At 46.2% G+C, this 26,794-nt stretch overlaps 1 long non-coding RNA gene across 1 annotated transcript in view; it reads right to left on the minus strand.

Moving 5' to 3' along the window:
• Window positions 1-248: 248 nt before the first annotated feature.
• The window catches only part of LOC130282970 (uncharacterized), a 69,918-nt gene continuing 43,372 nt past the window's right edge, over window positions 249-26,794 (minus strand). Inside the window, exon 4 of the long non-coding RNA XR_008846572.1 lies at window positions 249-511. This is a non-coding gene — a long non-coding RNA (uncharacterized LOC130282970). The remainder of the gene's footprint in view (window positions 512-26,794) is intronic.

Below are 26,794 nucleotides of genomic sequence, written 5' to 3' on the forward strand. Positions count from 1 at the left end.
CATGTTAGTAGTGCTGGCCACAACACTACACTATGGGGACTGTGCTGGCAATGGGAGATATTAAACCTCTTTTTGAACTCAGCCGAGAATAAATCTGTCCATACACAGGTACAATCGTCTTGAAAATATCATTTCTTGCATCTGGTCCCCTTGGCTTAAAAGGGCTTCCTAGTTTTATAACAATTCATAGCTTTCTTAGTACATGCATCATGGTACTATGAGTAGAATTGAGGATAGCCCGTCATTTTTTTAAGGATAAATAACTTCTATAAGTTCTATCTTATAGAGCTATAAGGTGTCTAAGGAAAACCTTGGTGCAGCTGTCCAGGTTAGGATTGTATTAAGATATAGTGATGGATAACAGTGTAATGCACCACTGTTATCTCCTGGCAGGTTCTCCTGAGACTTGTGGTTCTGTGGGCACTCTGAAATGCCTGCCAGAGTGCAGATGTATAGTCAGAGCCACTTCAGCTACCCCGATGAACAGGCTTGGCCTGAAGCCCTACAGGACCTGGAATGTAGTAAGACACAAATGTACATGTTCATTCTTTTGGCAGGTCTGGAGTCCAAAATTTCCACAGTATGAATAGGTTAAAGGGTACTCTGCCAGAAATGTTTTTTCTTTTTTTTAAAAATCAACTGGTGCCAGTAAGTTAAAAAGATTTGTTAATTATTTCTATATAAAAATCTTAATCCTTCCAGTACTTATCAGCTTCTGTATGCTCCAGTTCTTTTCTTTATGAATTTCTTTTCTGTCTGACCACAGTGCTCTCTGCTGACACCTCTGTCCATGTCAGGAGCTGTCCAGAGCAGGAGAGGTTTGCTATGGGGATTTGATCCTACTCTAGACAGTTCATAACATGGACAGAGGTGTCAGCAGAGAGCACTGTGGTCAGACAGAAAACAAATTCAATAAGAAAAGAACTTTGTGTGGAGCATACAGCAGCTGATAAGTATGGGAAGGATTTCGATTTTTAAATAGAAGTAATTTAAAAATCTGTTTAACTTTCTGACACCTGCTGATCTAAATTGTTTTCCACCAGAGTACCCATTTAAAGGAAAACCCATTCACACCACTGATTTCTTCAAATAGCGGAATTTGCGATCCGAACCCTTACCATTCCAGAGTGATGTCTTAATAAAGCAGTGTTACTTAACCAGTATGCCTCCAGCTGTTGCAAAACTACAACTTCTAGAATGCCAAGACAGCCTTTGGCTGTCTGGACATGCTGAGAGTTGTAATTTTGCAACAGCTATAGGCACACTGGTTTAGAAACACTGATCTAGAGGATGTTACTTACTCTAAACATTGAACAGAATGGCCACCGGATGAAAACAGAAGGATATACTTTACATTATATGCAATGCAAATAGGAAACAGGATACAAAAGGCAAACATAATAAAACAGATAAGCAGTAGAGTAGAATGTAAAGGTGCATTGTCCAACAACCATGAGGAAGCTGGGAATACATGCAGTGGGTCATATGCTGATGTGGCAAACAACTGATATAAAACCCCTTTAAAATTGGATTTACATGTAGTTATTTAGTAGAGATGAGCGAGCCGAATCCGGCGAACCGGATTCAACCCGTAACTTTAGTTTCTCTCCGGCTCAACGAACACTCAAACTTTTACCATTTCAGCTCGAGTGAGCTGGTAAATAGCATGACAAACATGGTTTCTTGGCACATGGAAGCATGGCGGCCAGGGGGCGGGGAGATGACGTCAGTACATCAGCATATCGCATGATAACCCAGGTCTATCATGTGACTGGCTGCTTTCATGTGTCAATCAGCACAAAGGCCAATAGGATGCAGCAAGAGACACAGATAAAAGGGCAGTGATGTCACCCACTGCATTCAGAGCAACGGAGCTACTGAAGAAAGCAAGAGAGACAGTAATAGGGACAGCTCCTATACACCAAAATAGCTTAATCATAGCCTCTGAAGGGCTCATCTTTTGCTACCAAATCCAAAGCCTTTTTTAAGGCTCATACCTGCATATACCTGAATTGAATAGTGTTTCCGAACCAGCTACAGTAGCCAGTGAGGTGCAGTGATCTGTGCAACCCACAAAGTGTATTCAAGTGGCACCTATATATGTCTATAGGGCCTGCGAGCACAACAGTGAAAATAATAGATTTCCGCAAACACCTTCATTTATCTCAAAGCGTTGAAACTTAGATTTGACAAGTAGGCTGGTGAAAATTCACCCAAAAAAGATAAAAGTAACCAAAACATTTCTGGAAAAGGAGTTGGTGGACAGGGTAGAAGACCCCCGAAATGTTCTCTGCCAGTAAGAATGTTCGTGGGAGTACTAGTACAGATAGCGGCAACAGCAGCCAGGTGTCATGTGGTAGCCGTGTCAGCCATCCCAAGTTCTCAATGCGTGTGAGAGGTTATGTGGTTTCACAGGATGATCCGGCGTTACTGAAATATTTCTGTCGTACGAGGAAGATTCTGACAATATCATGGTGAGCCATGGTCAGTGGATTTCTTGGCTTCTACACTCACATGGGGAAGTGGAAAGGTCCATCCTAAATGCTGTGCTTCCTCATCTCTGGCTTTGCCTAAACCCCCCTTATGCTACGCAGAAGGATAGGACTAGCAACGAGGAGTTGTGTGGCGACAGCCAAGCTTTGGAGTGTGTCGGCAAGGTGGTGGAGGTAGTATCAGTGGTCAAGCCCAGCACACGCGGGACTGGTGGTGGTAGACGTGGTGGGGATACTGTAAGGAGTCAAGGTGGCTATGCAGAAGGGGAGCAAGGAGCCCAGGAAGTCCATGCAGAGAGGAGTGGCGTGGACGATGAGGAGTTTGATGTTGAAGATGATGTGGTATTGGACAGGACATGGAAACGAGCTGGGCATGAGCTGACGTGTTCAGAGCAGGAGGGTAGTGGCACTGTCAGCGAAGAAGATTGTAGAAGAGATAAGGGAAGAAAACCTGTGAAACGTAACAGGCGTAGAGCTCCTGGTCTGATGAGCTCAGGTGCTGTATATTCAGGTTCTATTAAAAAAAAAACATCCAGAGGAGGGGCACAACCAGGTAGTCCTGTTTAACAGCCAGGCTTCTTCCACAGACAGCACATGTTCAGGATTTTTCTCATCTATGTCATGCCCTCCTCTTCCCTGATCCCGTCAGTTATCAATTGGGGAATCCATGTCTTCCAGACAACATTATTCTCCCAGTCACCCTGTTGTGGTGCACCTCAATTCATATCTGGCCAAGTTGTTGGAGGGGCAGGTCCTCCCATACTATCTTGTTGACTCTACAGCCTTCAGGCAACTAATGGGGTGGGACCAGCCCAGGTGGCACGTACCTAGTCACCATTATTTTGCAAAGAAAGCTGTCAGCGCTTTGCACAATCATGTGGCAGAGAGGGTGGGCCACTCCATGAACTTGTCTGTGTGCAGAAAAGTGCATGCCACTGTTGATACGTGGAGTAATAGCTACGGCCAGGGGCCATATGTGGCCAAAAAAAAGTTTTGCTCCATTGCTGTGGTCTCAATGTGATTCCACAGCCAGGCCTGGGCCACCTGGCTGTCTGGGGCAAAATTCACATTTATTGCATTTGCGGCACGCCAGGGCTGCTAGTCAAATTAAAATTGATTTGCAAACCTGCTACTTCCAGCTAGGCCGGGGCCGCCTGACTGGATGGGGCAAAATTCAAATTGATTTTAAAGGTTTCTCAACCTGCTGCTGTATGCAGACTACTATGACTTCCTCCAGTAAACCAATGTGACATGCTGAAGGTTGCTATTGTAACCGCCCTCCCTTCCTCCAGCCAGCCAGGCCTGGGTCCCCTGGCGGGCCAAATTTGAATTTTAAAGGAGTAGTGTAGAGAAAAGTATTCGAAGTCTGTTGTGCCCGGGCTTTAAAAAAAAAAGAAACTTTAACTCACCTTCCTGCGTTCCCCCGTAGCACCGTTACAGATGTTCGGTCCTTCGGTCCGGTCTTCTTCCTTCTTCTGTATGCACCGATCGTCACACTGTGCTCAGCCTATCACCGGCCTCAGCTATGTCCAGTCTCGACCGATGATAGGCTGATCGCAGTGTACGCTATTGACATAACTCCGCCATCTCATGCTGTACACTAGTAACATCAGTGAGCCACCACCTGCTGTACGCTGGATACTACTAATAACACAAATCAACCATCACTCTACTTCCAGCCCGGCCTACATGTACACAACCCATCATCCACAAAAAAAGGTATAATTTTTGGCACGCTTGGAAAAAGCTACTGTGTCTTCCCATTCCTCCATGGACATATAAACACTGGCAAGCATTTACCGACAACCCGGGATATTTTATGCTGCTTTATTTTGGTGTGAATAAGCCTAAAAAATGGGCGAGCTATAATAGTTACCATGGGTTACCGCATGTCACCATAACTGAGCCTTAAAAACACTTTAAAACTACTTGAATTCATTCCTAACAGTGTTAGACAGGGGTTTAGAGCTGTTAGGCAGTGTTATAAATGTGTTTAGGGGCTTATTTCATTGCCAGTTCAAGTTGAACTGGCCCGAACTAAATTAGCGATTTCCAAAAAGTTCGGCAAGTCCAGCGAAGTGAACTATTCAAAAGTTCGCTCAACTCTATTCTTTAGTCAGTTTTTCTAGTGGAAACCAAGAGTGGGCTGAAAACATTGAAAAAGGTACAAATCTTTCTATTATAGTTTTTCTCTGTGTCAGTTCTCCTCCTGATTTTGCCTAATAGTACTGACCAAAATACTACGTGTGACCTGTGGGCTCCCCTGCAGGGTCTCCCCCTGTTATTTCCAGAATGTTGTGTATACTGCTTTAATGTATAGACAGGATTCTAATGTATAGATAGAGCAGAGGACCTGTGAGAGGTTGTCTTGACCTGTAATTCTGTCACATGTTATGTTATGCAGTCACATGATTTGTTGTCACATGTTCTCCCAGAGAGCACCAGCTTAACCTATGACCCACAGTTTGACCAATGGACTTTAGTCCAGCCCTCCACTATATAAAAGGGTGGCCATTACAATTCACCCTCTTCCTTTACTGAGAACCAGCCAGTGCAGATGTCTCAGTGCTAGTGACCAGCATCTGGAAGACCAAAAAGCTACAGTCATTCCAGTAAGTCAAAAGTCTATGTCTGCTGTCACTTCAAGTAGTCAAGTCCTGCATATAGTCAAGCCACAAGTTAATTGTCTCATATCTATTACAAGTATAATTGTTCCTAGCAAGCTGCGAGGTCTTCTGATTTCCTAGCCACCTCTCTGGGAATCTGGCCTAGCTGTGAAAATAATACCATCTGTCTTAAACTCAGTAAAGCCTCCGTTAAACCATAACTGGTTGTAAAATCTCCTTTCCTTAACTAGCCATTGGAATAGCGGAGATACCGTTTGTGTGGTTCTGGTACCAAAAACCACTCTGGCGTCACGAACACTAGGGGTTAATAACATCTCACCCGAGGGGTTAATACATCTGGCCCACCACCTACACAGCTTTAGTATAACATATGGTGGTCCACCACAATATGTTATACTAAAACCAGGGCTGGTGTTAGAGACGGGGGGCACCGTGGGCAATCATGATTGCCCCCTATCAGTGAGGGGGCCCCTACAGCAGCTATAAGACCATGGACATATTACTGCAGTTTGCTTTGATTTGTGCGAAATCCAATCACAACACCATTGTAGCAGACTGCAGTAATGTGGTACCATAGTTATTGTGCTGCACAAAGCCCATAGACCAGCACAAAAACTCTTACTAGACCTTCAAGGACCTGCAATGACATTATAGGGAAGGTTCTTTCAGGTCATTGAAGGTCCAGTAGAGGTACACAAAGGTAAAAGGAAAAACATAGGGGGGGGGGGTACGGGGAAGGTATAGAGACCAATGTATGTGGGGGGTGCAGCAGTATAAAGGTGGGCATAGGGAGAAGTATATAAGGTGGGCATAGGGAGCAATGTATAGGAAGCAGTATATAGGTGGGCATAGGGAGAAGTATATAAGTGGCATAGAGAAAAGTATCTTGGGGGGCATAGGGAGCAGTACATGTGAGGCTGTGGGCAATGAAGAGCAGTGTGTGGAGAGGGGGAGACTTTTTGTCTCATTTGGGTCTGTACCCCAAGATTAAAATACTTACCACCTATAGGTGGTAAGTATCTAATCGGTGGTATCTGATCACTGGGACCCCCACCAATCATAAGAACAGAGGTCCCTGTCACCTGGGTGGATGAAGCAGCAGCACTTGATCGCTTGCAGCTCCATTCATTCTTTATTTGCAGAGAGTACACAGAGAATGAATGGAGTGGCGGCCGATGATGTGTGGTACTGCTCCATTCAGCCGGGGAACAAGGACCGCTGTTCTCATGATTGGTGGGGGAGTTCCAATGGTTGGTCTCAATTGATCAAATGCTTACAGTATCCCCTGTTCCATGTGTGGTGTCCCAGTGCCAAAGGCTGTTCCTGGGAGCTAATGATTTCCACTACTCTATAGTTGGGTCAACTACTCTATAGTCTGACCTGTTGTTACATAGTTAAATAGTTACATAGTTAGTATGGTTGAAAAAAGACATACGTCCATCAAGTCCAACCAGGGAATTGAAGGGAAGGGTGTAAGGGGATAAGGGGAAGGGATGTAGTTTTATAATTCTGCATAAGCATTAATGTTATTGTGTTCCAGGAAGGTATCTAACCCTGTTTTAAAGCTATTAATTGTTCCTGCTGTGACCAGTTCCTGAGGTAGACTGTTCCATAAATTCACAGTTCTTATGGTAAAGGAGGCGGGTCACCCCTTTAGACTAAACCATTTCTTCTCCAGACGGAGGGAATGCCCCCTCGTCCTTTGGGGGGGTTTAACCTGATATGTATTTTTGTATTATGTTATGCATTAATTCATGCACTGTACCTTTAAGGGATTGTGACAGAGGGATCAAGTGACCCTTACGCCTCAATGGGGAACCCCAAACCTAGCCCTTATGTAGTTTAGGGGGGGAGGATAGTTCAGTTAGTGAAGAGCTGCAGTTCAGTGTAGTTCAGTCTAAGTGTGAAGTCTGGTTGGAGTTGCCGTTAGGAGAGAGTTGGAGAGAGGAGTTCAGGAGTGGAGTGCTAGTACTGTGAGGAGAAGCCTAGGGAGAAGAAAATGTGGTAAGGTACCACTGGTCTTCACCAGAGCCCACCGCAAGGCAGGATGGGCTTGCTACGGCACACGGCTTGCTACCCCCGACACGGCTTGACCACACAGGTAGCTGGGCAAGGCGAGGTACGGGATAAGGATAAGGCAGTACCGTAGTCAAACATAGCAGAAGGTCAAGGTAGGCGGCAAAGGTGCAAAGTCAAATAACATAGCGGGAAGGTCTGGATACACGGTTAAGGCAAACAGGCAATATGGAAGGCTTAATCTCAGGCTAGGGGCACTGGAGATGCAACAGGGAAGTGTGGGAGGTGCAGAGACTTTATAATGTAATGTCAGGTGCAACAACTAATTATGGGCGCACTGGCCCTTTAAATTTCAGAGCTCCGGCGCGTGCACACCCTAGAAGATGGGGACACGCGCACCGGAGCTGAGACACAGTGGAGGAGGCGGCAACGGAGCGTGGTGAGTGGGGCGTCCCGCAATGCGAATCCCAGCCCCGCCAGTAGATGGGGACACAGGGACACTGCGCTCATGGCCGGAGCACAGAGTGTAACAGTACCCCCCCCCCCCTTTGGTCTCCCCTCCTCTTCAGAAATTGTTTGAAAAGGTCCTGGTCCAAGATATTAGCCTGTGGTTCCCAAGACCTTTCCTCTGGACCGAATCCTCCCCAATCCACAAGAAAGAAGCGTTTTCCTCTGAACAGCTTGGTGTCTAAGATTTCCTTAACAGGATGGAGGAAGGCGAGATGTCCTTTTGAGAAATATGATTGTGGATGACAGGCTTCAAGAGGGAAACATGGAAGGAATTCGGGATCCGGATAGAGGAGGGCAGATGGAGGGAATAAGCCACGGGATTAGGTTGTTTTTGGACTTTATAGGGATCCAAAAAGCGTGGAGTTCATAAGAGGGTACCTTAAAGTGGATATATTTGGAGGATAACCACACTTTGTCCCCAGGAGAGAACTCGGGAAGAGGGCGTCTTTTCCTGTCCGTTTGCGACTTCATACGGGTCGTGGCATGAAGAAGGGAGTGACAAGTCTTTTGCCAGAGGGAGGCGAAATTCCGCAACAGTTCGCAGCCAAAGGTACTCCGGAAGAAGAAGAAGACAAGGGAAGAGGAGGACAAGGATGAAGTCCATAGACCACAAAAAAGGGTGACATCCCAGTGGATTCTGAATCCCTATGGTTGTAAGAAAATTTGGGCCCAGGGTAGTAAATCGGTCCAGTCGTCTTGGCGAGCAGAGACAAAATGGCGAAGATAGTCCCCCAGGACCTGGTTCACCCTTTCAACCTGACCATTGGATTGAGGGTGGTAAGCCGAGGAGAAGTCCAATTTAACTTGGAGACGAGAGCAGAGGGCCCTCTAGAACTTGGAGACGAACTGGACTCCCCGGTCGGAGACAATATGAGTAGGCAATCCATGCTGACAGAAGATATGACCAAGGAATAGCTTGGCAAGCTGTGGTGCAGATGGTAAACCTTGCAAGGGCACAAAATAAGCCATTTTAGAAAAATCGGTCTACAACATCCCAGATGACAGTATTGACGCCAGAAGAAGGAAGGTCAGTAATAAAGTTCATTACTATGTCGGTACAGGGCAGCTCAGGAACTGGCAAAGGATGTAGTAGACCAGCAGGCTTGGTACGATGGGTCTTGTCCCTGGCACAGACTGAACAGGAACCAACTGAGTCAATGACATCTTGTTTTAGAGTTGGCCACCAATACTGTCGGGAGATGAGTTGCAAGGACTTAGGATTACCGGCATGACCGGCCAACAGAGAGGAATTACCCCATTTCAAGACTCGAAGTCTTAGGCGGGGAGTAATGTAGGTCTTCCCAGGAGGCAGGTGATGAAGAATTGCTGGTGCTGCAGAAATGAGACGATCAGGAGGAACAATATGTTGAGGGTGAGATTCTTGGTCTTGTACTTCAGAAGATCTAGAAGATTCTTCTCTGCTGGACAAAAGTGAATAAAAAATTCTAATCTGGAGAAGAACAGAGACCAGCGAGCCTGTTGAGGGTTGAGACGATGGGCAGTCTGTAGATATAGCAAGTTCTTGTGGTCAGTATAAATAGTAAGCCCTCCATGAGCCCTCCAAGAGATTATGCCATTCTTCCAAGGCCAACTTAATAGCCGATCTCCAATTGTATAATTTTTCTCCGCAGGAGAGAAAGTCTTAAAGAAGAAACCGCAGGTTACAGTTCTTCCTCTGGATTATTTTTGTGTCAAAACTGCACCGGCACCAACTGAAGAAGCATCCACTTCCAAAATAAATGACTTGCCTGGATCTGGTCTTGACAACACAGGAGCAGAAGCGAAAGGCGGATTTTAACTGTTTGGACACTTCTTCGGCCTCAGGAGTCCAGACCTTCAGATTAGCAGTTTTCTTGGTAAGAGAGACGATAGGGGCAACCAAGGTGGAGTAGTATGGAATAAATTGCTGATAATAATTGGCAAAGCTGAGGAAGTGCTGAATCGCTTTCAAGCCAGAAGGTCGAGGCCAATCCGGTACAGCAGACAACTTGTTAGGATCCATTTGTAGACCTTGACTGGTAACAATATACCCCAGAAACGGAAGGCTGGTCTTTTCAAAAGTACATTTTTCAAGTTTTGCATAGAGATTATTGTCTCGGAGGCGCTGTAAAACTTGGCAGAGGTGAGAACGATGAGTGTGGAGATTGGGCGAGTTGATGAGAATGTCATCCAAATAGAGAACAACACAGGAGTATAGGAGGTTGCGAAAAATGTCATTGGCAAACTCCTAGAAGACTGCTGGAGCATTGCAGAGTCAGAATGGCATAACAAGATACTCGAAGTGTCTGTCACGAGTTTCAAATGCAGTCTTCCATTCGTCCCCTTCTCGTATACAAATCAAATTATAGGCCCCACGAAGGTCTAGTTTAGAGAAGATCCTGGCACCCCGCAGACGATCAAATAATTCAGAGATTAAAGGAAGTGGGAAGCGGTTCTTAATTGTAATTTTATTCAAGCCTCGGTAGTCAATGCAAGGTCGCAAAGACCCATCCTTCTTTTCCACAAAGAAGAACCCAGCTCCAGCAGGGGAAGAAGACTTCCTGATGAATCCCTTCTGAACATTCTCCTGGATGTATTTAGACATGGCCTGAGTTTCAGGGACGGACAAAGGGTAGATTCTGCCCCTGGGAGGTGTGGAGATGGGCAGTAAATCAATAGGACAGTCATAGGTGTGGTGGTAGGACTTCAGCTTGTTTTTCACTGAAGGCATCAGCAGAGTCCTGAAGGAATGAAGGCAAACCGGGCAGAGGACAAGAAGATGATTCCAACTCAGCCAAACATATTTGAATACAGTGGTTGATGCAATGCGGTCCCCAACGAAGAACTTCTACAGTTTTCTAATCCAACTGCGGGGCATGGAGTTGCAACCACAGTAGGCCAAGCAGGAGAGGAGAAGAACAATGAGGAAGTACATAAAAAGTCAAGTTCTTCTTATGCAAGGTTCCGACCTGCATAGACAACCGTTCAGTGCGGTATAGCACAGTACAGTCCAGTCTTTCTCCATTGACTGTAGAGATGTACAAGGGCTTCTAACAGGCGAGATACAGGAAGATGATACCTATGTACTAGGGAACTGAAATAAAAAAAGCACAAACGGATGCGCTCCGTAGTGTAACACCAAAGGTGAGTTGGTAACGCTAAGTGTGAATTGCGCTTACCACATGAAGTTGTACTCCAACCAAGTACAACAATGGAACAGGGCGTATCATCAAAGGGTCTCTGCAGCTTCGTCCCGCTGAAATAGAATCACGATAAAAACAAGCAATCTCCAGGTAGCAGAGCGGGATCAATGGAAGCGCTGAGACCAGATAAGAAGTTAAAAGGATTTATTTCCCATAATGCAACGCGTTTCACGGTCACCCGCTTCCTCAGGAAAGTTAGATGGCAATTCCCGGGAAGCAAGGGCATCCTTGATATGACTAGATAGTCCTCTCTTGAAGGTGGCGCAAAGAGCTTCATTGTTCCATGATAACTCCGAAGCCAGGGTACGAAACTGAATGGCATACTTGCCCACAGTTAAGTTGCCCTGCGAAAGACTCAGCAATGCCGTCTCAGCAGAGGAGGCTGGTTCCTCAAAGACACCCCGAAATTCCATATGGAAAGCCTGCAGATTGGTTGTGAGAGCATTACTGCGATCCCAAAGCAGAGTTGCCCAGGCCAAAGCCCTTCCAGTTAAGAGACTGATAATGAAGGCCACCTTTGCTCGTTCCGTAGGGAACTGTTCCACCATGAGTTCAATGTGCATAGAGCAGTGCGTCACGAAACCACGACAGGACCGGGGATCCCCCTGATATTTCTCAGGAAGAGACAAGCTGAGTTTCATTCCGGAGGAGACTGTAGCAGCGGGAGGCAGGACTTGAACAGGAGGAGGCTGTGGTTGTGGCGGTTGCTGCTGAGCAGTTAGCAACTGCTACATCATGGAGGATAACTGGCTCAACTGCTGTGCCTGCTGGGCCAACTGCTGTGACTGGAGCGCCACGATAGAAGAGAGAGCCGGAATATCTGGCAGAGGAACCCCAGCGGGATCCATGGCCGGATCTTGCTGTTAAGGAGCTGGATGTGGATCCTATGACCTGTGTGGCTGATGACTCGGACCTTATCGGGGAGCGGAGTCTAAGGTGCCGCTGGTCTTCACCAGAGCCCGCCGCAAGGCAGGATGGGCTTTCTGCGGCAGGCGACACACAGGTCACTACCCCCGACACGGCTCGACCACACAGGAAGCTGGGCAAGGCGAGGACCCAAAGGCAGTAGCGTAGTCAAACGTAGCAGAAGGTCAAGGCAGGCGGCAAAGGTGTGAAGTCAAATTACTTAGCGGGAAGGTCTGGATACACGGGTAAAGCAAATGGGCAATATGGAACGCTCAGGCTAGGGGCACTGAAGATCTGGAAGGGAAGTGTGGGAGGTGCAGGGACTTTATAATGTAGTGTCAGGGGCAACAACAAGTTATGGGCGCACTGGCCCTTTAAATTTCAGAGCTCCATCACGCGCGCGCCCTAGGAGACACAGAGGAGGAGGTGGCAGGTGGCAACGGAGCATGGTGAGTGACGGGCTGGCATTCGCATGCATCCTGCAATGCGAATCCCAGCCCCGCCAGCAGACGGGGACACAGGTACACCACGCTCGCGGCCAGGGCTTCCGGCCGGAGCGCAGAGTGTAACAGAAGTGAGGCATCAAGAGGAGAACTATTACTGTGTTGAGGCCTAAATGGGGCGCTATTAGGGCTGGGTCACACTGGGCGCTGACGGCAGTCACAAGAGGCTGCGGCTGGGTAGCTCTGTGTGTCCACTTTTATTGGCGGATTTTCCACTGTAGAAATCAGCCGCTACAAGCAAACACACAGAGATAGCAGAGATAGCTGGCCCCAGCCGGGGGATCGCTTTGCAGTCCCTCTTGTGACTGCCGTGAAATACACAGCACATGTGTGACCCTTCCCTTACTGATTGGCAGCACTAAGCAGAGAACTGTTTTAGTGTGTGAGCTCTTTTAAAGTACATAGTACAAAGTACAAAGGTGACACTATAAGGCGAGAGCTACAAGGTGACTGTGACCATGACATGGGTTGTGTGCCTAAAGATCGCCTTGTTGTGTTCCCTGAATCACATGTATGCGATTGAGATCGAGTTGTCATCCGCAAATGGTTGGATTTATTACGCTTGTCAGGATGCAGTCTCAGCCATCTGTGGTTCACAAAGCAACACCATTCGCTCAGATTAGCTGAGGTGCAGCAAAATTTTTGGAGTAGGATAAGGCAATTATCTTTTAACTTTGCCCAATGATAGAATTACGAACATGTTTTTGATCAGTGTGTGAACTAAATCCACTCCATTGACTTTTATTCTGAACATTATTAGATTAAAAATGATATGCATTTTATTCCTATTTTACGTACATATTTTGCTTTACATTTTACACTATATGGACATTGCCTAAATCTGAAACCTTTAAAGTCTACCTAACTATCCAAACTGTGCAACACTACACTAGGTGATACTACACTATACATTGCTATGCTAGACTATTATTGGGGCAAGTAACAGGTGTGATGGGGAGAGTGATGGGGAGGAGGGGGGTGTACCGCATTAGGTGACAGACACCCTGACTGGCCTGCCTGGCACTAAATAGCTGCACTCCAACTATCCCGAAACAACCTATCCACCCGCCTCAGAAATTAAAAAATATTAAAAAACATATTATGCCGCACCATGAATATCTGTACTCTGGAGGCTTTTTTGTTTAATTTTGAGCCCGCATTTTTATGACGTTGGTGGGTGGAGTCTTACGTCGCTGCGCTAAAGCCAGAGTTTACGTCAGGGAGGAAGACAGCACAGTACAAACAGGCACATAAAACAATAGTGAAGCCACAAAAAATTTTAATAAAATATAAAATGGCTCAGTACGTTACCCACCCCAAAATGAAGCTGTATTACTATGGATGTTTATTTTTTTTTAAGGGAAAATTTTTGTGCCACATATGGGTTATTTACGTAGTCTGTAAAAATTCTTACACAATTATTTTGTGCCTTATTCTATTTTAACACAACATAAATTTTTTAATGTAGTGGGTACGCCAGCATGTACGTATCCTAAAATTAACAAGGTGTGCAGTGTGTATTTCTAACCTTAAAATTAAGAGTTATTAGTTATATTAATAATTTTTTTCTATTAATTAACATTAACATTAATATAGTAGCTTTGTTTCATGATGCAGAACAAGAACAGTTGGGTGTTAATTTCCTTTTCTGCAGACGTATGCACTTTCTGTAAGCCTGATTGGACCTGAAATATATATGTGACTTTTAAATGGAGATGCTACTTTTTTTTTTCCATAAATAGCGACTATCGCATTTCATAAATACATGACCACTGCAAAGTTAAAGGGGTTATCCACCATAAGGTGATTTTAGTACATACCTGGCAGACAGTAATGGACATGCTTAGGAAGGATCTGCACTTGTCTTGGGGCTAAATGGCCGTGTCATGAGATTACCATAACACTGTGGCCAGCTTTTTGTGAACTTGTATTTCCTGTTTGACTTTTCTTTTTTTGACTACAAATCCCATAATTCAATTTTCCTCCCTCCGACAGGACTATAGACCATTCCACATCACTCAACCCACCAAGGTCCCTCTCCCATTTAGTTCGGACTGTCAAGGGGAAACGTTCATGGTAAAAACCCAATAACTCACCGTAGAGCCAGGAAATAACTCCCACAGAGTCCCTTTTCAGAACTACAGACTCTAGGACCCTGTTAGTCTGTACCTCCATCGGCCGTAGCCGGGTCTGAGTTTCGTACACATGACGGAGCTGCAGGTATCTATAAAATGATGAGCGCGGTAAAGCGAATTCTTCCTGCAAATCCTCAAAAGATCGAACTACCCCCTGTACAGCTAACTGTCCCACTTCACACAGTCCCTTCCTTTCCCAATAACCAGCTTCAGCAAAAGAATAGAAGACCTGCAAGTCCGGGTTACGCCACAGCGGTGTACAAGATATGAAACTCTTAAGACCAAGTAACTTACGCGTATGGCCCCAGAGCTTGCAAGTGAGTTGGGTAGTGGGGGAGGAATCCGGAGGCCTTGTGAGAGCTCCAATTTCCAGAATATGTAGTGGCACCCTCCCTCCATGTTTGGCCATAAATAAACGGCCCGTAGGACCCAGTAAAGACATCTTCGCCCACCCTCTAACCTGATGTAATTGCGAGGCGAGAAAATACAGCCAGGGATTAGGTAACGCCAACCTGCCCAAAGACTTACCCCTTTGTAAGGTCTCTAGTTTGATCCCCCAGACCAACTGTCTAAAGAGTCGTTGTATTTTATGATAGTAAGTCATTGCAATCCACACTGGGGAGTTTTGCAGCACATACAATAACTTGTATTGAGCAGCATAGGCCATATTCGAATTCGCGATATTTCACGAATATATGGACGAATATTCGTCATATATTCGCTAAATTCGCATATTTGTTATATTCGTGTTATATTTTCGCACATGCAAAAATTCGTGTATGCGAAAATGTGCATACACTGCAATTAACATAAAGGAAAATTCGCATGTGCGTTGCATGTACACATTTGATGTAAAAATTTACATTTTCCATGCAGAATTAAACTGTATACCTTTAAATAAGTCATACAGTTACTAAATAAAACAGTACATAAGGTATATAAGGAGGAATATTGGGGAGATTCATCATAACTCATGCAGAGGTAAAGTCCACCAGTTGCCCATAGCAACCAATCAGCTTTCTTTTATCATTTTTCAGAGGCCTTTAAAAAATTGAAAGAAGTATTTTGATTGGTTGCTATGGGCAACTTTTCCTCTGCACAAGTTTTGATGACTCTTCCCCATTGTCACCAAACATATTACCATCAAAGTGCTACTGACCAAATCCTTTATACTGAGACCAATATTACCAATAATATCAGTATACAAGGAGGAATATTATCACCATACATATTACCATCATACTGCTACTGATCAAATGCTGAATACTGCACAGCTTAAAGTGGTACTCTGCTACTTTACTTATTATTTCCTATCCACAGGATAAGGGATAAGTGTCTGATCACAAGGGGTCCGACCACTGGAACCCCCTTCAATTTCTTTCATGGCACTCTCCTAGTGTATTCATCTCTATGGGAGAGCCAGAGATACATGAGTGCTGTGCTCGTGTACCTCCTGCTCTCCCAAAGAGATAAATGGAGAAGGGGTGTCGACCCTCACTCCATGGGTGAAGAGAGCCAGGATGTCATGGATCGGGAATAAGAAGTAAAGTAGTGGACTACTCCTTTAACAAATTTCTTTTGAATCTAGGAAGTTAGGAAAACTTTAAACAACTAGCGCAATGTTTCAGATTTTGAGAGTTGGTTGTTAAAATATAGTTTATTTTTCACTATTTTCCCAGCTATATTTTGCATAAGGACCTGAGTAACAAGTCACGGGACCCACCCCAAGGACTAGTACCCGGGTCATGGCGGCATTTTTTAATTATAATTACTCTGAAACACCTGGGTGTCTCAGTGTAATTGTCACGATTCGGCTAGCTGGATGTGGATCCTCTGTGTCAGCGAGGGATTGGCGTGGACCGTATCGGTGGACCGGTTCTAAGATGCTACTGGTATTCACCAGAGCGGGATGGTCTTGCTGCGGCGGTAGCAACCAGGTCGTATCCACCGGCAACGGCTCAACCTCTCTGACTGCTGAGAAGGCGTGGGACAGAAGGACTAGGCAGAGGCAAGGTCAGACGTAGCAGAAGGTCGGGGCAGGCGGTAAGGTTCGTAGTCAATGTGGATAGCAGAAGATCTGGAAACACAGGCTTTGGACAACACTAAACGCTTTCACTGGCACAAGGCAACAAGATCCGGCAAGGAAGTGCAGGGGAAGTGAGGTAATATAGCCAGGCAGCAGGTGGGAGCTAATTAGGCTAATTGGGCCAGGCACCAATCATTGGTGCACTGGCCCTTTAAATCTTAGAGAGCTGGCGCGCGCGCGCCCTAAGGAGCGGAGCCGCGCGCGCCAGGACATGACAGCCGGGGGCCGGGACAGGTGAGTGACTTGGGATGCGATTCTCGAGCGGGCGCGTCCCGCTATGCGAATCGCATCCCCGCCGGCAATGTCAGTGCAGCGTTACCGGTCAGCGGGTCTGACCGGGGCGCTACAGAGAGAGGAACGCCGCGAGCGCTCCGGGGAGGAGCAGGGACCCGGAGCGCTCTGCGTAACAGTAACCCCCCCCCCCTTAGGTCTCCCCCTTTTTTTGTCCGGCAATAGCTTCACGTGGGACGAGGACACTGGGAGCGATTGTAGGGTTTCCTCATCAAATGCAGGCAGTTCAGCAGGAGTGGGAATGGGGAGGGAGGGCAGAGGGTGAAGCTTGGCACGGGGCAGAGTGTTACCAGGACAGGGGCTATGAGGAGGCAAAGCATAGTCCTGATAGGCTTTGGGGAGACCAGGTGTAGGAGGAGGCACCGAGGCTTGCCTGACGGGACTGGGAGGAGATGTGAGGCATTTCTTGCGGCAAGCAGGGCCCCAATTCTTGATCTCCCCGGTGGTCCAGTCAAGGGTGGGAGAATGATGCTGGAGCCATGGCAGACCGAGGAGGACTTTAGAGGTGCAGTTGGGAAGGACGAACAATTCAATCTTTTCGTGATGGGGTCCAATGCACATTAAGAGGGGTTTTGTGCGGTAACGCACGGTGCAATCCAATTTAACTCCGTTGACCGAGGAAATGTAGAGCGGCTTGACGAGACGAGTCACCGGGATGCAGAACTTATTCACCAAAGAGTCCAGAATAAAATTTCCAGAGGCACCAGAGTCCAAGCAGGCCACGGCTAAGAGGGAGGAGTTGGAAGAAGGAGAAATCCGCATGGGCACCGTGAGACGTGGAGAAGCAGACTTCGTACCAAGAGATGCCACACCCACGTGAGCTGGGTGCGTGCGTGCGTTTCCCAGACGTGGAGGATGAATAGGGCAATCCACCAAGAAATGTTCGGTACTGGCGCAGTACAGACAAAGATTTTCTTCCCTACGGCGAGTCCTCTCTTCCTGGGTCAGGCGAGACCGATCCACTTGCATAGCCTCCTCGGCGGGAGGCACAGGCGTAGATTGCAAAGGATACTGTGGGAGAGGTGCCCAGAGATCTAGGTCTTTTTCCTGGCGGAGCTCCTGGTGTCTCTCAGAAAAACGCATGTCAATACGGGTGGCCAAATGGATAAGTTCTTGCAGGTTGGCAGGAATCTCTTGTGCGGCCAGCACATCCTTGATGTTACTGGATAGGCATTTTTTAAAGGTCGCGCAGAGAGCCTCGTTATTCCAACATAATTCGGAAGCGAGAGTACGAAATTGGATGGCGTACTCGCCTACTGAAGAATTACCCTGGACCAGGTTCAGCAGGGCAGTCTCGGCAGAAGAAGCTCGGGCTGGTTCCTCGAAGACACTACGGACTTCAGCGAAGAAGGACTGGACTGTGGCTGTGGCAGGATCATTGCGGTCCCAGAGCGGTGTGGCCCAAGACAAAGACTTTCCAGATAGAAGACTCACTACGAACGCCACCTTAGACCGTTCTGAAGGAAATTGGTCCAACAACATCTCCATATGCAGGGAACATTGAGACAAGAAGCCACGGCAGAGTCGGGAGTCCCCATCAAACTTGTCCGGCAGGGACAAGCGGAGGCTAGGAGCGGCCACTCGCTGCGGAGGAGGGGCAGGAGCTGGCAGAGGAGATGGTTGCTGCTGTAGCAGTGGCAGAAGTTGCTGCAACGTGGCGGTCAGCTGCGACAGCTGCTGTCCTTGTTGGGCAATTTGCTGCGATTGCTGGGCGACCACCGTGGGTAGGTCAGCGAGACTTGGCAGCGGCACCTCAGCGGGATCCATGGCCGGATCTACTGTCACGATTCGGCTAGCTGGATGTGGATCCTCTGTGTCAGCGAGGGATTGGCGTGTACCGTGTCGGTGGTCCGGTTCTAAGATGCTACTGGTATTCACCAGAGCCCGCCGCAAAGCGGGATGGTCTTGCTGCGGCGGTAGCAACCAGGTCGTATCCACCGGCAACGGCTCAACCTCGCTGACTGCTGAGAAGGCGTGGGACAGAAGGACTAGGCAGAGGCAAGGTCAGACGTAGCAGAAGGTCGGGGCAGGCGGCAAGGTTCGTAGTCAATGTGGATAGCAGAAGATCTGGAAACACAGGCTTTGGACAACACTAAACGCTTTCACTGGCACAAGGCAACAAGATCCGGCAAGGAAGTGCAGGGGAAGTGAGGTAATATAGCCAGGGAGCAGGTGGGAGCTAATTAGGCTAATTGGGCCAGGCACCAATCATTGGTGCACTGGCCCTTTAAATCTCAGAGAGCTGGCGCGCGCGCGCCCTAAGGAGCGGAGCCGCGTGCGCCAGGACATGACAGCCGGGGGCCGGGACAGGTGAGTGACTTGGGATGCGATTCGCGAGCGGGCGCGTCCCGCTATGCGAATCGCATCCCCGCCGGCAATGTCAGTGCAGCGCTCCCGGTCAGCGGGTCTGACCGGGGCGCTGCAGAGAGAGGAACGCCGCGAGCGCTCCGGGGAGGAGCAGGGACCCGGAGCGCTCGGCGTAACAGTAATTCATAGTGTCCTACAAACGCAATGACTGCACCAGTTTTATACTACCTGTGGTTTGGGCAGCAGAAAACTTATGACAGGTTCCCTTTAACTGTAGTTAAAGGAAAACTGTCAGCAGAGTCACCCACACTAACCAGACGTACTGGGGTGGGGGTGACCTTGATTAAAATTAAGCTCACCATGCCCGGATATGTCACTCCTTTATTCCATTATTTTAATTTTTCAGAAAATGCAAATGAGCAGCAAGTGGCACAGGCGGGGTTACGATCCTTGTCTAGAGCACTGTGACGTCAGCGATCAGCGTTCATTCAGCTCTAGGCCTCGGCTAGCTTATATTCATTGCCTCCCTCTGCCTCCTGCCCGCTCTGTATTTTAGTCTACCGTGTACTGTATGGGGACATTTTCCAATGTTGGTGTAAGGTAGTAAAGATTTTACCCCTGTTTGCTTGGTGTGTTGTTTGCTCAGTTGCTCAAAATTTAACAAAAGGTGCACAGGACTTGATACATTTTGTGCAATTATAGAAACAAAGGACGAGGGGGCACTCCCTCCGTCTGGAGAAGAAAAAGTTTAGTCTCAAGGGGCGACACGCCTTCTTTACCGTGAGGACTGTGAATTTATGGAACGGTCTACCTCAGGAACTGGTCACAGCAGGAACAATTAACAGCTTTAAAACAGGATTAGATACATTCCTGGAACAAAATAACATTAATGCTCATGAAGAAATATAAAATCTCATCCCTTCCCCAATATCGCGCCACACCCCTACCCCTTAATTCCCTGGTTGAACTTGATGGACAACTTTTCGACCGTACTAACTATGTAACTATGTAAGTGAACTGCAGGGATTGGTTTAAGCTTTGTGCTCTGGCATCTGGCATCTTTTGTACGTGTCCAATTAGGTGGTGTAGGTTTGCGCAAAAAAAAATAAAACACTTCTAAATGAAATTTGCGCAAATAATAAATACAGCTCCACTGCAAAAAGTGGGGTACAGTGCACCAAACAGTAGACAACTTTGAAATATGTTCTACTGAAAATTGCGCAAAAAATGCTATTGCACAAAATTTGCAAGGACATTTAGAACATTGAAGTGGTGCAAACCCAATGATAAATGTCCCCCTATGTGTTTATGCATGTATCTCTACCAAACAGTGTGTAGCTAGCTTTTGGCTGTCTGGGCATGCTGGGAGTTGTAGTTTTGCAACAGCTGGAGACCCACTTGAAAGCCTACTATGAAGCTGCACTGAGGCAGTGTACCCAGGAAGCTGTACATGCGCAGTAGAGGAGAATACAGAGCAAGGAGAGGCAGAGGAAGGCAATGAATACTGATCAGCCGGGCCAAGCGCTGAACGAACAGCGCTGACGTCACAGTGTCCTAGGCAAGGATTGTAGCCCTGCCTGTGTCACTTGTTGCTCATTAGCATATTTTGAAAAATGAAGATAACAGAGCAATGGATGCGGGCATGTTGAGCTTCATCTTTATCAGTGTCACCCGCAATAGCAGACAGTATCACTGGTTAGTGTGGGTGATTCTGCTGACAGTTTTGCTTCAAATATACTAAAATATACTTAATTGAAAGACAATAAAAAAAAATAAAAATAAGCAAATTACATTGCATAAAAGAGAACCAAAGTGCCCATCAGGTCTCCCCTCTTCAGCCACGTCTCCCCTCTACAGTGCCCCCCCCTTTAACACATCTCCCCTCTTCAGCCCCCCCTTATAACACGTCTCCCCTCTTCAGCCCCCCCCTTATAACAAGTCTCCCCTCTTCAGCCCCCCCCCTTATAACAAGTCTCCCCTCTTCAGCCCCCCCTTTTAACACAACTCCCCACTACAGCCCCCCCCCTTATAACATGTCTACCCTCCTCAGCCAACCCTTACAACAAGTCTTCCCTCTTCAACCCCCCCCCCTTATAACAAGTCTCCCCTCTTCAGTCCCCCCTTATAACAAGTCTCTCCTCTTCAGCCCCCCTTATAACAAGTCTCCCCTCTTCAGCCCCCCTTTTAACACGTCTCCCCTCTTTAGCCCCCCCCCTTTTAACACGTCTCTCCTCTTCAGCCCCCCCCTTATAACACCTCTTCAGCACCCCCCCCCCCCCCACTTATAACACCTCTCCCCTCTCCAGCCCCCCTCTTATAACATATCTCCCCTCCCCAGGCCCCCCCCCCACCCTTTAAAGCAGGTCTCTCCTTGCAGGATTCTCGGCCCCCTCTCCCTTCCACATAACAGGCCCCCCTATTTAGCCTCAACCCCCCTCTAGACAACATCCCCCCACCACCACATACAAGGAACATAGAAGGACTCTGAGCCCCCCCCCACACACACACACACACAAACACACATGTGGTGAGCTTGTGGGGATGTAGGGTAGGTAGGGTGTAGCTGTGCAGTGATGAAAGGTTGTTGGATAAACCCTTAACTGTGGTGACGCCGGGGTGCGGGTTCTTCCTCATTATATATATATCCTACCGCCACCCGTCCCAGGAACGATAGGGAGGAATAAAGGATTGTCCACAACCGGAGGTTTAGTAAACTGGAAATAACTTTATGCAGGTTAACAATAGTAACAGTCTTTACAGAGGACTGGACTTTAGGTTCCTCACAGTTGGTTGGGACCGTTTAGGGAAATAAGCTCTGAGGCTTGCTTTACGCTGCTCCACTGAATTTAGGGTTTGGTTTTAGGTTCAGTAGTCACGTATATTTATGATTGAGTTTAGTTGAACTCACGGTTTTGTATTCGGCTGAAGTTAGCGGGCTTCAGGCCTAAGTCTTGTCTTGTAGGTATCCACAGAGCTCCTCTCTTCCTGCTAGTCCGGAACCCAAGAGACAGATGATTGGGTAACAGCGCCCTTATATGGCCAGGGGGCAGGCTCATAGCTTATTGGTTCCACCAACTGTCAGTCCCTTCACAAAGCATTGTGGTACATCATGTGACTCACTCACGTGACCTGAAAGGTCCTTAAGCTTAACCTCACAGCAGGCTTAACCCCTTAAGGACTCAGTCCATTTGGACCTTAACCCCTTAAGGACCAGCACAAGTAAACCTGTACGCCCCTGAAAGACCAGGCCTGTTTTTTCAAATGGGGGATGTCTGTCTTTATTAGAGAATAACTATGGTAACGTTTTGCCAATCACGATAATTCTGACAATGTTTTTTTGTCACAAGTTGTCCTTCATGTACATAGTAAAAGTAAGCTGATATAATTTGTAGTTTTTTTTTATTTTGCTATTTTAACACTAATAGGTTGCATATATTTATACTTACTGACCAAATAGTTTACAAAACTTATACTTTCAGATGTCAACTTTATTTTGACAGCATTTTTTTGTTTTTAATTAACATTTTAAATTAATTAGAATCCTAACAATTTAACTTGAAATTTTGGAAATTTAGAACATTTGAAAAGTACATCTTTTTTTATGTGCTATGCAAGGTTTGCAGAAGTTTGAAGGTGGTAGAACATAGGAACAACCCCCCCCCCCCCAAATGACCTCATTTTAAAAACTAGACCCCTCAAGGTATTCGTTAGGGGGTACAGTGAGGATTTTAACACTATAGTTTTTTGGCAGGAATTATTACAAAGTCAGTGTTAAAAATTCGAAATTTGCATTTTTTCACAAATGCATCATTTGTGGGACATATTTTTTGTACATCACTTCTGATATTGCAAGAAATGCACCCTATATTTTATTAAGCTACTCGGCCCGTGTTTGGAAATATCCCCGCTTAGGCCATATTTGGTTCCTTGGCGGCGTGGTAGGACCCAGAAGGAGAGGAGCGCCATTTGGCTTTCAGGGCATCATTTTAGGCCGAATGGATTGTAGGCCGCACTTCATGCCTGCAAAGGGTTTTAGCTGCCAGAACCATACTGCACCCCCACAAGTGACCCCATTTTGGAAACTACACCCCCTAAAGTATTCATCTAGATCAAAAGTGAGTACTTTGAGTCCTTTTTGTGTGACTGGAATGGATACAAAGTCAGTGGAAAAATTTAAAATTTCTTTTTTTTCACAAATGCATTATTTGTGGGACATATTTTTTGTACTTTGCATCTGAAAATGCGCCCCATATTTTATTACGCTGTTCGTCCCGTGTTCGGTAATACCCCCGCTTAGCCCATATTTGGTTGCATGGCCACACGGTGGGACCCAAAAGGAGAGGAGCACCATTTGGCTTTCAGGAAATCATTATACAAATTATAGTCCGCACTTCATCTTGCAAAGCATTCCAGCTGTCAGAACAATACCGCACCCCCAGATGTGACCCCATTTTCAAAACTACGACCCCTAAAATATTCACCTAGGGCAAAAGTGAGCACGTTGAGCCCTTATTGTGTGGCTAGAATTATTTCAAAGTCAATGGAAAAAATAGAAATTAGCTTTTTTTCCCACAAATTCTTTATTTGTGGAACATCATTTTGGTACGTCGCTTTTGAAATGGAGGAAATACGCCCCATATTTTATCACTGTGTACGTCCCGGGCTAGGCAGTACCCCTACTTAGGCCATATCTGGTTGCCTGACCGCCTGGTAGGACCAAGAAGGAGAGGAGCCCCCTATGGCTTTCAGGGCATCATTATATGAATAGTCCCCATTCATACTGCGTTTCTGCAATATAGGTGTCCGTTGTCATGTCAAAGGAATGCCAATGTATATTGTACCGTCTCATTCAGAAATGGATGGAGCTGCTACAGTATACGTCAGCATCACTCTTTTTGACGTGATGCTGACGGATACCTCTAACACTGCGGAAACGCAGTATGAATGGGACGCAGTGTAGGGGCACATAGAGCACATCCATGGCTTATTTCACACCGCGGATGCCCCCCAGCAGTCACAAGGGCGAGATCACTGCTGTGGCTGGGTAGCTCAGTGTGTCCACTCATGACTGCCGGCGGGAAATCTGCCGCTATGAGTGGACACATAAAGCTACCTAGCCGCAGCAGGGAGCTCATTAATGTGACTGTTGGCGGGCATCCGCAGCACGTAATATGCTGCGGATGTGCGCCGTGTGATCCCACACATTATGCATTTTTATTTTTGATTATATTTATTTAATAAATATATTTTTATTATTTTTTTTACATTTTTTTTAACATTTTGTTTACACTTTTTTTTTTTCTTTACACTTATATATGGACTTTTATCAACGGGTTTAGTCAGATTTTCTTTACTATAATTGTCGCAAAATTGTCACAACTGCGACTACGTGATTTTTCGTGCAACATTTTGACTGGAAAGCGAGAAAAGCAAGTTTTCCAAAAATTAACTGCGTAGTAATAATTTTAAAATGGACTACGGGTAGTCAGGTATTTATTAACTGCGACAGGGTTAAAAATTGACTAAATTTTCTCCAGCTCAAACATGGAGCAGAAAAAGCTACTACCAAAGTAAAAAAGGAAAAATTGCTCGTGAAAGAAAATTATCAACAGGCTGAAACCAGTTGATAAATAAGTCGCACATAAGCAAAAAAAAAAGTGTAAGGAAAAAAGTACTAAAAAAAAAAGAATACATAAGCAAACATTGATAAATATCCCTCATTGTCTTTACACTTTCTTTTTTACACTTTTATTTATTTTATATTTTTTTACACTTTTTTTAATGCTTTGGAATACTTAGTATTCCAAAGCATTGCAACTATATGCTGCCTCTAGCACGTCCTCACAGGCAATAACCAGGGCAGACCAGGGGGTCCTAGTAAAGACCCCCGGCTGCCCAGGTAAGCAGCAGCACCCTGCGGTTGTTGCAGGGTGCTATAGGAGAGACAGAGGGAGCCCCCTCCCTCTGTCAAAACTCCTTACAGCTCGCGGTCGCTTCCGACCGCAGCTGTAAGGGTTAAACTGCCGGGACCGAAGTTTTCTTCGGTCCCGGCAGTGTGGCAGGTCCCCGCCCGCCGGGGATCACACACAGCACCCCGCGATCGCGCTGCGGGGTGCTGCAGGGGTGACAGAGGGAGCTCCCTCTGTCATTACACTTACAGCCCACGGTCACTTCCGACCACGGCTGTAAGGGTTAAACTGCCGGGACCGAAGTTTAATTCGGTCCCGGAAGTGCGACAGGGTCCTGGCTGTGTGTTACAGCCGAGTCCCTGCCGCGATCTCGTGGGTGCACTGGGCAGCACCCACGAGAGCGATGGACGAGTATACACGTCCTAATGGCTGAACGTGCATTCAGCCTGGACGTGTATACACGTCCATGGTCCTTAAGGTGTTAAGGACTAAGACAATTTTATTTTTACGTTTTCGTTTTTTCCTCCTCCCCTTCAAAAAATCATAACTTTTTTATATTTTCATCCACAGACTAGTATGAGGGCTTGTTTTTTGCACGACCAGTTGTCCGTTGTAATGCCTTCACTCACTTTACCATAAAATGTAAGGTGCAACCAAAAAAATACTATTTGTGTGGGGAAATTAAAAAGAAAACCGCAATTTTGCAAATTTTGGAAGGTTTTGTTTTCACACCGTACAATTTATGGTAAAAATGACATTATATTTTATTCTCTGGGTCAATACGATTAAAATGATACCCATGATTATACACTTTTCTATTACTGTTGCGCTTAAAAAAAATCGCAAACTTTTTAACCAAATTAGTACGTTTAAAATCCCCCTATTTTGAAGACCTATAACTTTTTTATTTTTCCGTATAAGAGGTGGTATGAGGGCTCATTTTTTTGTGCCGTGATCTGTACTTTTTATTAATACCATATTTGCTTATACAAAACTTTTATTACATTTTTTATAAATTTTTTGGGGAATAAAATGTTATAAAAAAGCAGCTATTTTGGAGCAGAGAGGAGAGGCAGCCAGGTGTGTCCTGTCCGTACTGTGGGTCAGACTCTGTAGCCTTCACTCACTGTGTGAACCTATCTGTCTTCTCTGGTTAACTCTAAAAGCACTCTAATGGTTAATTCCTGGAGGTATATATACCTGTTACCAGCCTCCCCTTGTCATGCCTGATGAAGCTGCGCATGCGCAGCGAAACGCGTTGCATCTAATAAATCCATTGATTTTACTTGGCTGTCTGATGGTTCCTCTCTGCGCCAGACAAACTCCTGACCCCCTGGTCATTCGCCTTTGACTCTGGACAGAAGAGAAGAGCAGAATAGCTTACAGGCAGATACAGCTCTGCCTGTAAGTACCCAGCAGCCGGTACCAGCGGCAGCTCAGAGGGGGGGATAACTTAATTATCGGTCCCCCAGCAGGAATTCCTGGGAGGAGATCCATCCGGTGTATATATTACCATATACTATAAATATGAGGGGGTGATTGGAGCCACAGGGATTTCCATGGTAATAAATATGCATGTAGATTCTGTGTATGGCTGGACCTGTAAATAAACTGTAGAGCTAATATATATTCATTGTATAAAAAATAAAAAAATAAAAAATAATTCACCCAGATAGAATTGTTGAATTGCTGCAAAACTCGGCATGCATTTATGCAGATATGTACAGTATTAAAGGTGTATCCTGATTAGACCAGCGTTTTACAACCAGGTTGCCTCCAGCTGTTGCAAAACTACAACTCCCAGCATACTCGGACAGCCTTTGCAACAGC

Source organism: Hyla sarda, chromosome 7 (genome assembly GCF_029499605.1).
Source record: "Hyla sarda isolate aHylSar1 chromosome 7, aHylSar1.hap1, whole genome shotgun sequence".
NCBI classification, from domain to species: Eukaryota; Metazoa; Chordata; class Amphibia; order Anura; family Hylidae; genus Hyla; species Hyla sarda.